We start from the raw sequence: 6,000 nt of genomic DNA on the forward strand, positions 1-6,000 counted from the left end.
GCAGCATTGAAACATGGAATTAGAATTGAGTAACAATTCAAGAATTAAGACTCGCAGTGACTATTGAAGAACAGGTGTGAAACTGCTAGAACGACAAAAAGCAATGGGTGAATATAAGGGACGGTCTCTATGATATATATATATATATATATACTTTTCTGCATCACATTTTATAAAATCTGCAAATGAAGAGTGATATAGAAGCCTAACTTTGCAGAAGACGGTGATATATCAGTCTATAGTGTTATTGTTTTCTAATAACGTTAGAGGTTGTGAACATAACAAGTGAAGTAGATGAAAGAAGTCGTCTGTTTTTCAGCGTAAAGGAAGTTTACCAAAGTAGCTATCAAAAGATAAATTGTCCATATTAGTTGCTTTAATGAAAGCATTGATTAAAGAAAAATAATTAAGAGCTTTGTTTAAGAAGAGAACAAATATTCTGGAAAGGTCTCTTGTTTAAGAAAAAATAAAATAAAATGTTTCATTCTAAAAGGTGTGACTTCTGAATTAAAAGATATACTAGCAGATAAGTATATACTGTATTAACAATAAATTAGTACTATAATTCACAATCTCGTCACCAAATAATGTCATTGTATCCCTTATGAAAACTGAACCTCTATACATATTTTCATTTAATCCGATCATGGAAAATGAAATGAAATCAATGTCAAATAGAAACTCCAATCAATGGGATATAATTTTTTAGAGTAATAGGTCCAATCAAGGCTATGCACTATAACCCACATTCCTGACCCCAGGTAATGTAAATTCACTGTGATCCACTTGTAAATTTCAATGAAATAAAATAAATATTCAGAGTCAAGAACACCTAATTGAAAAATGTTAAATTGAATGCAATTATAAGGAAAGGATGGGATAAAAGCCAAAATTTAATTCATGCCAAAACATTTTACTAAACTGGAATATACAAAATACCAGACAAACATCTGCTTGAATTATGGCAAATGTGGTCCAGTTAATTTTTACAAAGGAATAAGCAGACCCATCAGGCTTTTCAAGCAATTAATGCAGGTTTTCACCAAAAAAATGTTCCAAATAATAACAAAACAAGTTTGCCCATAAAGGAGTCTTCCAAAATAGATAGAAGTACAAATCCAAAATCAAAACTGCCAACAATGATACATAAACTACCATGCATCTAGGCGCTGTTAGAAAGTATAAAATTCAGTATAAATTGTTACACCATGCAAAAACCAAGATAGAATGAGAAAACCTAATATATTCAAGATCGCCATACAACCAAATTAACCGACTTTCCGTGAATGTGTAATTGAAATAGAGGGTTAAAAATATTGATCGAACCAAGTCACAAGAAATCAAAAAATGTGTCCCCATTAGTCATGCATAATCAAAGATCCAGCCCTGTAACACAGATATGAAGTTGCATTCAAAATAAAAAAAGTCAGTAGTTCTTTTGATAGCATAAATGGACAGGTAGGTAAATTGAGATTTTCTATGTGATGCATGGCAGACGCATTTCTCCATTGAGAAATTACAGTTGTATATTATATAATTTTTGTAAAATTTTTATGAATAAAAAGAAAAGACTGCTGCCAAAATAGGTTCAGTGGAAAAAATAAAAATAATAAAATAAATAAAAGTACAACAACATTGAACAACTATAGATTTAGAAGATAAGTTTTTTCATATAACACATTTTCCAAGACTTCAATTAATACAAGCGAAACCAGTGAAAGCTACAGTAAGGCAGGCACTAATAAAAAGTTACGACTAAGCATCGTTGACCCAACATAACTAATTATAAATACCCACTTGTTCTTAAAATTGGAGCATACACCAACATGTTATACGTTGATACAAATTAAGAATAATTAAATAAAAAGCAAAAGCAGTGGAAGCTAACGCCCGATGATGGTACTGTTAAGCCAGGAAAGCAACGTATTGAGACAGATTAGTAATTCGGATGATTCTAAGACAAAAATCTGATCGAACTAGGTGACCATCCATGATCAAGCCAAATGCAAAGCATCATATAAGAAGAGTAATAATATTTCTTTTTAGAGCCAAACAGTAAAATATATGGTCAACATATGCATTGTGGTGATCGCTTATAAGTTAAAATTTATCGACTAGATAGCCTTAGTTTTTAACGTGAATAAAATGAAATGTGGGGTCCCATACATCTCGATTAAATCTGTCAATAAGAACCTATGCGGGGGACGGTTGGTCCGATTTTAGCCTATAATTTGGATTGGAACATGTAGTTGTTCACAACACAAGAGAAGAGAAGGGAAGAGAAGAGGAGAAGATGAGACTGTTTTGGGGGGTGATAGTAATTGCATTGGTAGCTTCAGTGGGCATGGCAGAGGCACAAAAATACGATTGCACTGGTCTAATTCTCTGCAAAACCAATTCTGGTTGTCTCCCTCAGTATGGTCCGACAACATGCTGCGAGGCCCAAGCCGGAGCTTGTGGTGACGCGATTGGATATTGCTGCAATAAGACATAGAGAAAAAGATAAACCACATTCAGACACTTCAAATAAAATATCTTTTACATTATGCTTGGGACGTATGCAAACATTATTATCATAATCTTCTATTTACGGTGGAGTCTGGAAAATACTGCATGTATGATAACAATTTATATATTTTATATTATTTGTTATTGAATAAATTATTAGGATTCAAAAGATATGAGATTTTTATAATTATGAATGTATGATATTTTATATCTTCATTTTTTTTTGTGATTATGTAAAGTTATCTAAGTAAATTTTAGGTTCTGTTGAATTATGGAATTGTAATAAATATAAGGGAGATGATTGCTTTATTTGCACGTAGTATCTTGTTTTCCTTAGAATGAACATAGATAAAAGGAAGATGATAATGTTTTCTTGTATAGTATTTCCTTTTTAAAATTGATTATATATAACAAGGAGATGGTTATTAAGCTGATTGACTTTATGTGGGAGCTTTGTCATCGGAAATTGAAAATTTGACAAATTGTTCTTAGCCCTTCTCAGTTAAGATCGTGTAAATATTTGTTAAAAAAATCGCTCTAATTCTATGTAATTCATAATATTTTGTAATATATAAATATAAAAATTATTAAATATGTATGTTGTTTAAATGTCATTTTACAATATTGATTATGTGCCAAAAAAGTTGGGACTGGTTTCATAACCGTTTCTGTTGGTGATGTTGGCTTCTAGCTGTCAGTTTAATCTTCCCTGCCCTTACCTACTCCAACTACTTCATTTATTGCTTCTTCTCATCGAGAGTTCTAGATCTCTCATTTTAAACTATGCTTCTAGATTGTTAGGTTTAGGTTTAGGGTTTTTTCAAAGAGTTGGCTATAATATTTTTCTAGAAGTTTGTAGATGTTTCGTCTTCTCGGCTAATAGTAGATTTCTCTAGAATATTGTATGCTTTCTTATAAAAGGTTGTATGTACTCATTTGATATTATGGTGGAATGAAATATAACATAGTTTATTGTGCAACAGCACATCGTATTGTTCTGTGTGTTTATTTTTTGTCCTCTGCCTATCCATCAGATTGGTATCAGAGCCGTAGAAATTTTGGGCATTGTTTTTATGGGCAGATGTCATTGTGGGTGAAGGGAAAATGAGAGCAAAAAGATCTAAGGAGGAGATCATAGTTTCTATGTGAGGAAGGAAGAGAAAGGGTTTGTAGTGGTTACAAGTCAGAAAGTCTTACTGTTAAATCATGGCAGGAACTAGTGGAAGCATTTCATAGCCACAAATTCCTACTTTTAATGGCAAAAATTATGATTATTGGAGCATCAAAATGAAGACACTTTTTCGTTCTCAGGATGTTTGGGATTTAGTTGAAAGTGGGTTCGCTAAACTAGTAGACCAGCAGGCATATCAAGCTCTTTCACAAGCTGAAAAGGATTTATTAAAGGAAAATAGGAAAAAGGATGCTAGGGCACTGTTCTTTATTCAGCAGGCAGTGGAGGAAGCAATATTTCCAAAGGTAGCTGCTGCCGCAAGCTCAAAGCAAGCATGGGAAAACTTGCAATCAACATACCAGGGCACAGGAAAGGTAAAAACTTCAAAGTTACAAAATCTTAGAAGAGATTTTGAAAATTTTCAAATGAAAGATTCAGATTCAATAGATTCATTTTTCACTCAAACAATGGGGATAGTAAATCAGATTAGATCATATGGAGAAACCCTTGGGGATTAACAAGTTGTAGAGAAAATACTTAGAAGTCTACCAAATAAGTTTGATTCAAGAGTTGCAACCATTGAAGAATCTAAGGATCTCTCCTTGCTATCAATAGATGAGTTAATGGGTTCTCTCTTATCACATGAACAAAGGTTGAATCATTCGGGAACTTCATCATTGGAGAATGCTTTCAAGACTCAACTTTCATTTGGAAGAACAAGAGGAAGATCAGATCACAGCAGAGGCAGAGGATGTTTTACACCAAGAGGAGGAAGAGAAAATCAACAGTTTGAGAGTAGAAGGCCAGCATCAAGCTCACAAACCAATTTCACATCAACAAGAGGAAGGGGGAGCAACCATCATCAAGGAGAAAGGTATGACAAATATAACATCCAATGTCATTATTGTAATAAATTTGGGCATTTTGCATTTGAGTGTAGAAAAAGACAATATGACATGAATAGGCAAAAGGCACATTTTACAAATGAAAGTCAGCCCAACACTAGTGAGCAAAACACCATCTTGATAACATGCAATGTTGCACAAGAGAGTTCTAAAGAAGTATGGTTCTTAGATAGTGGTTGTAGTAACCATATGAGTGGGTCTAAGGAGATATTCTCAACAATAGATGAATCAGTAAAATCAGAGGTTAAGTTGGGGAATGATCATCAAATCTCAGTCATGGGAAAAGGGTCAATTAGCATAAGAACTAAGAAAGGTGAAGAAAAGGAAATTCCTGATGTATATTATGTTCCTGGATTGCAACACAATCTCATAAGCATTGGACAACTAGTACAAAAGGGATATAGAATACATTTTGAAAATGGTGAATGTGTGATTCTAGATAAAAGACCAAGCAATAGGCTGCTTGCAAAAGTTGAAATGACTCAAAATAGAATGTTCCCACTTAAAATCCAAAGTGAATTATTCTTAGAGCCAAATGAATTGCAAAAGTAGCTGAATCTACATTCAAAGCTTTCCACAAAAATGAATCTTGGCTATGGCATTTAAGGTTTGGTCATTTAAACTTTAAAGGGTTACAACTCTTATATAAGAAACAAATGGTCTATCGGTTGCCATCAATAGAGCCACTTAAGACAACATGTGAGAGTTGTATTTTGGCAAAGCAACATAGAGAAAAAATTTCAGTTGAAAAGTCTTATAGAGAAAAACATCCACTTGAGATAGTCCATTCAAATCTTTGTGGGCCAATGCAAACACCATCCTTAAGTGGAAAACTTTATTTCTTGACATTTATTGATTATTTTAGCAGAAAAGTTTGGGTTTATTTTGTGAAGTATAAATTAGATGTATTTGCAGTCTTTAAAGAATTCAAGGCAAAAGTTGAGAAAGAAAGTGGATACTCTATTAAAACATTAAGAATTGATCAAGGTGGAGAATACATATCAAATGATTTTTTGAATTTTTGCAAAGAAAATGGCATATGGAAACAATTTACAGCAAGGTACACTCCACAACAAAATAGAGTAGCAAAAAGAAAAAATAGAACAATTATGGAGATGACAAGGAGTATGTTAAAGGAAAAACACTTGCCAAATGAGTATTGGGCTGAAGCAGTTGCATGTTCAGCATACATACTAAATAGATGTCCAACAAAAGCAGTAATAAATAAAACACCTGAAGAAGCTTGGAGCAGAAGGAAGCACAATATAGCACATTTGAGAGTGTTTGGTTGTGTGGCATACTCATTGGTACCTCAAGAAGTGAGACAAAAATTAGATGATAGAGGAGAGAAGTGCATATTTGTGGGATATAGTGAACAATCCAAAGCATATAGGCTATACAATCCTATCACAAAGA

This window comes from Cupressus sempervirens, chromosome 10 (assembly GCF_028749045.1).
Source record: "Cupressus sempervirens isolate cs-2001-9-10 chromosome 10, ASM2874904v1, whole genome shotgun sequence".
Taxonomy (NCBI): Eukaryota; Viridiplantae; Streptophyta; class Pinopsida; order Cupressales; family Cupressaceae; genus Cupressus; species Cupressus sempervirens.